Source organism: Perna viridis, chromosome 12, assembly GCF_037379345.1.
Source record: "Perna viridis isolate PV_CMFRI_1.1 ecotype Kerala chromosome 12, ASM3737934v1, whole genome shotgun sequence".
In the NCBI taxonomy this organism is placed as follows: domain Eukaryota; kingdom Metazoa; phylum Mollusca; class Bivalvia; order Mytilida; family Mytilidae; genus Perna; species Perna viridis.
Genome location: NC_142456.1, coordinates 23410118 through 23416117, shown reverse-complemented (window position 1 = coordinate 23416117; position 6000 = coordinate 23410118).

The following is a 6000-nucleotide window of genomic DNA, read 5'->3' as shown; positions in this document are numbered from 1 at the left end:
AAATAGGCCAGATACACAGACTAAATTATTTCACATGATTTTCACAGGAATTGAACAAATAAACTAAGTGAAAGAGCTCACATGAAATTCGGGTGAATGGAGCCTTCACGTGAAATTCACACGAAATGTTCACATGAAATTCGTGTTTAGTGAATTTCACATGAAAATCATGTTAATTTCATCTGAATTTCACATGAATTTCACGCGAAAAATATTTGCCTGTGTACTTATATAACTTAAAACAAAAGTTTTCCTACATTTTTTTTGTTTCCAGAGGAAATGTGTATAAACTATGAAAGAAAGATAAGTTAGTTCTCTCAGAAGAACGCTTTCAATCTTTGGACAGACATAAACTGAATTTAAAATAAAAATCATCCAGTTGGGACTTATTAAGTAAGCGGTACTGATATTTTCTGCATCATTCCTTTATAGACATATTGCTTATTTCAATCCATTTTTTTTCATACATACCGTATTATATGTTTTAAAACACTATGGGGACTTACTGGTAATAACTTATATATCAACATTAAAAGATATCCATTTTTTGAGGACCTTAGACAATGAGAAAAGGAAAAAGTGTTATTTTATTATTCACATTTGAAATTAATTGTGTCATTTTATGCTGCAAGTTCTTAATTTGTAGAGTTCGGGTTGCACATTTACTTTTGTTTCGTTGTACATGATTTTTTGGTTATGTCTATACTTTGTTGTGTCTGTCTATTTTCCCCGTCTACTCGTTATGTTTGGATTATATTCTTTAAATAACCGTTCGAATCCTGCCTTCTTTAGTTTCTTGTCTAATAAATTATCCAATTAATATCTGTTAGTAAGTGATTTCACAAACATATAATTGTCATATGTTTTTCAGCCAAAAATACTATATTAGAATCATATGATAATCAAATGACTATCATATGTTCAATATCATATGATTGTCATATGATTACCATATGAATATCATATGAATCGAGCACCATATGATTATCATATGTGGCACATTTGGCTGTGTATGTATCTGTTTTCAATGTTCCTGGATTACATTCTTTAGATTTCCGCCTGAATCTTGGTTCCCTTGATTTCTCTTTCGTACAATGTCTGATATTAACTGAGACATGGACTTAAAATTACACAATTTGTTTACTATATCTCTGGTGGCAATTTGATGCTGCCCATTTGTGTAGAAATATACCGGAAATTATGAACCGTTATGGAAGCGGGAGAATAAACGCGCAATAAAACCTTATTTAACCCATCTGTCATTTTGAAATGTCTGTACCAAGTCAGGACCATTGCGGTGACTTTCCACCTTCCTGGTTTTTGCCCTGATTTTACCATTTGACAAGAAACAAAAAGACAGTACAGATTACTTTCAAGGTCTTTCCCTTTTTACACAGGCGGAAAACAAAAAGTGAAGTAAAAAAACAGGGCATATGAAAGTCATATACACCTTAGGGTTGTGATTTATGAACAGTGAAGTTGGAATACCAATGTAGATGATATTACCAAAAACGTTTTAGCTAGGATGACTTTTTAAAAGAAAAATTGAAATTTAACCTTAAAAGGAAACACCTAAAACTATTTATATTTCTTTTATTAGAATAGTAATGGAAAATGCTGATGTCATATGGGATAATATGACCGACATCTTCGGTTTGAACATTTACACAATTAAGAAGCCCGAAGTGTTACGAGTGGAATTAATGTCATCCAAAACTGTTGCTAATTGCTAAAACGGGATAGGAAACGTAACAATAACAAACTGGTGAAATGTCATGAAATGTTTTCAAAGAATAATCAAGGGAACCAAAGTTATAGCGGTAATCAAAAGAATGTAATCCAAGGACAAAGACCAGACATGGAAAACAGACATACACAACAAAGAACATGAAGTAACTAAAATCATGCATAGAAAGTAACAAAAGCAAATGAGCAACTCGGACTCCACTAACAACTGGGAGCATTGACCAGGTGCACCGGTAGGGCAAGCGTCCTCTGCTTTTCTAGAAACACCCGCCGAGTTGCTCTTAAATAGTCAAGTCCGGGGTAAACTATGACACGCTGAATAAATCAGTTTTCTTGGCGCAGATGGATACATCATAACGATTCACGAGTTCATGATGACGACCATAAAACTTCTGTAGTGATAATTTCAATCTTTTAGCAACATAACCCTGTTCCAGAAGCCTATTTGTTAGAATTCTAGCGCGATACAAAAAGTCTGCGTAGTTTCGGCAAGCTCTGGCATACTGTATGAGTTGTGATGTGAACACTCCATGCGCAGGTGCTGAAGGGGTGTTGCCACAGATGAAAGGAAAGTTGACAATTCTGAATGAAATGCCATCACGTTTGTCGGAAAGTTTGGTCAATAGTTTTCCTTTACCATCCATTTCTAAGTGTACATCAAGATATGAAGCTGAAAATCACAGAGTGCGTATGCTGATGACAACGACTAAACTGCTTCACGGTGTTGAACTTCCGTTGTATTCTATTCGGCTCCACGGGCATTGAATTTATGTAGGTTAAAACAAACCTATTCGTAATGATATATATGTCACGAGATACGACAACTTTTGCACTGCTTATCTGACCATTCAAGTTTTGATGCATCCAAGAGAGTAGTGTATTTGAAAAAAAGGAATGATTTTGTCTATCGGCCTTTATGATAGTGTTTTCCCGTCTCTATTCTTTTGATTTAAGATGTGTCTAAATATTCGATCGTTTAATGGTATGGCGCTGTCATCGTCTCCGCTGTATGCGTCGTAATCATATGTAGAAACTTCGTTTTTTTGTCGGGTTGTATACAATTAAGTTGATTGATCCCTATGGAATTCATAACAAGGTTGCACACCATAAAGGAAAGGTTGGAATTGATTTAAAAATTATTCTATACCAAAAAGGTCAGGTTGTGATTTATGCTATGAATTGAAACAATTATTGATAAAGGGTCCAAATAAAAAAAATCCTGATGTCTAGACGATAACTTGAGCAAAAAAAAAAATGGATCTCCTTTAAATTGTACCATAAGATGTCACACTTCAAATGATGACTGGGTTTGAGTTTTGGACTTAAACAAATTAAGAATGACGGGGCACAAATGGGCTAGAAATCAAAACTGATTTTTTGGACGATAACTTGAGTAAAAAGAATGAATATCTTTGAACTTTTACCACACAATAAAAAATCCCAAAAGAAAATAATTTTCAAACCGCTCTTTTATTTTCCCTACACTTCTAATATCAAACCCTGTTCGACCATAATATGTGGATACCCTTGCATGTAATATAAAAGTAAATTTCATCGAACCTTGAAAACCCGTGTCTAGTTTCACAAAAAAAAAATGTTATTGTAAAAATAATCATCAGTTAAAACGTCATTATAGAGAATTATATTATTATGGCTTACGTACGACTGATTTTAAAATAACTATGTTTTAATGTGGACCACTATTGTAACGTTTTTGTAACGTTTTTGTTTTGTTTTTGTTTTTGTTTATTTTTGTTTTCTCTTGGTAATTTATTTTGTAAGTGCTTTAGTTTTTTTTGTTGTGCTGTCTACTATGAATATTTTATGATTGTGTTTCATTACTGTTGTCTACTTCATGTATGAAGATCGTCTCTGTCCTTGTTTTCATACTTCGGTATCTGGATTATGGTGTGTCGGATAATGTGTGTTTTGCCGTATCTATAAGTGCTTTAGCACTTGTATTAACAAACATGAAATGAAGGAAAGAATCACAATTTTAAATTTTATACAAATAGAAGTAGAATATTACATTTTAAAAATCATATAATGTTATCCATTCATTTGTTCTATATCTTTACAGAGGACGCTTACCCTACCGGTGCACCTGGTCCATGCTCCCAGTTTTTAGTGGAGTCCGAGTTGCTCATTTACTTTTGTTACTTTGTATATATGATTTTAGTTACTTTATGTTCTTTGTTGTGTATGTCTGTTTTCCATGTCTGGTCTTTGTCCCTGGATTACATTCTTTTGATTATCGCTATAACCTTGGTTCCCTTGATTACTCTTTTACAAATAACTCCCTGAGACTGTTTTAGTTTTAGTCAATCCTGGTATGAAAAACTAAAATGTTTTTCGAAAAATTATGTTTTAAATTATTCGTCATCTTTGGTCATGAGTATATATTTAAGGGAACAATCTAGGATAATTGCACATATCAGCTATATTTGGTTATATTCTTTTCGTAAAAACGAGTTTCATTGTTTACTACATCAAAAAGTGATTTGACAAAGATGATTTTCTAAATTTCTACGTTCTATCTGACATACATACACACATTTTCTTGCACGTTTCTCTGAACGTTGGTGATAAAGATCCGAACAATATAAAGGTTGTTGGTACGGAAATAATTCGGAATATTTTATCTGCAAATGTTAAATTTATAAGGAATGCATCATTCGTCATAAACATGTTTCCCAAAATATATTCTAAAATTCTTGGAACCGAGACGATGACCGAGAGAAATGTAGTAATGGCAACGACTACAATCAGTCTATCAGTATCTCGAACACCCTCAATTGTCGTTGTAAATTGCAGTCGAAATAATTTTTTGCTCATAAACCTTTTTAACCAATGCCACACAAAAGCTGCACATAAGAATCATTGGAATTAAGTCACTCAATATCACAACGGATGTTGAAATGGCTGTATTGACAGTACTCAACTCTTCACTAGATATTCTAGTTTTTCTACCATACAAACTACAACCATCTTCCTTTCTGAACTGTCAGGAACTGTCACCTTTACTGGATACATTAACCAAATATTGGCTATTGAAATTGAGATGGCAACTATTGAAACGAGAAAACTACAAAGAATAACGGCTCTGGTGGTACAATACCGCTTTAAATTCATAGGTAAATAAGCAATTAACACTCTTTGAGTTGCTTGAGCAACCTTCCACCATTGACTACAATGATGGTGAAATAAATTATTGAATTAACGAAGCTTTCTGAAAATAGCTGTGTCAACTCTAATGAAGAGTAAAATGACATGAAATCGTACATATAGTAAAATTTCTTTCCCCAAAGCAGATAATGTAATATACATAACAAGACGAGGGACACAGCACTGATGACTGACTGTGCATACAAAATAAACACCAGTAACTTTGTAGGATATAGTTGCCTAGGATTTATATATTCTTCTCCCATAGCTTGTCTTGATATCATTATTTCCCATTGCTTTGCTCGAACTTCTTATGTTTATATAGCCTAGCTGGCCGAGTGGTCTAGGGCGCTGGACTTAGTGCAGGCGGTGTTGCCATAGATGTCACAACGGTACGAGTTCGAGTCCCGCGGAGGGAGCGACCAGAACTTTGCATCGCAAATTTGACAGTTCTAACATCGTTGGGAATTTTTCAGACCTTTCTATACGTTTATGTATCTTCCTTGTATCAATTTGATCCGATGAAGCAGTGTAGCGAATAGAGTCGTCACAGTCTGAGACGTTTGTATATTTAGGTTACAGACCACCAATTCAACCAATGAGCATTTGGAATGTACGCAAAAATAGTCCTACGCAGAAATTACCCCTGTTCCTCATAGTGCTGTGAAAAAAGTTCTCATCTCATTTAAAAAATTTAAACAGTTTCTGAAAGGAAAAACATTTCTGTACATTTTATAGGTGCATTTTGCTTCTTGTGATGTGAAGCCTAATCTCCATAATGATTTCTAAATATACCCCTATCTTGTGAAAACACTGGGATATCCCATGCTATTTATAGACACTTCACTTCCGGTGACCAGTACTGCACTGCAGGTCTGCTAACCCCACATGCCATTCTGAGGATTGTGAGCTGGCATATGTAGAATCATGCTGATATATAGTCCTCTGCAGGTTAAAGTTGAGGTAAAGTCCAGAGAAACCATTGAATATTGTGAAATTAGCATAGAAGCCTATGGGAAGTGGAATTAGTGGTTTTTAGCCTATATATATATATATATACCTATATATATATATATATATATATATATA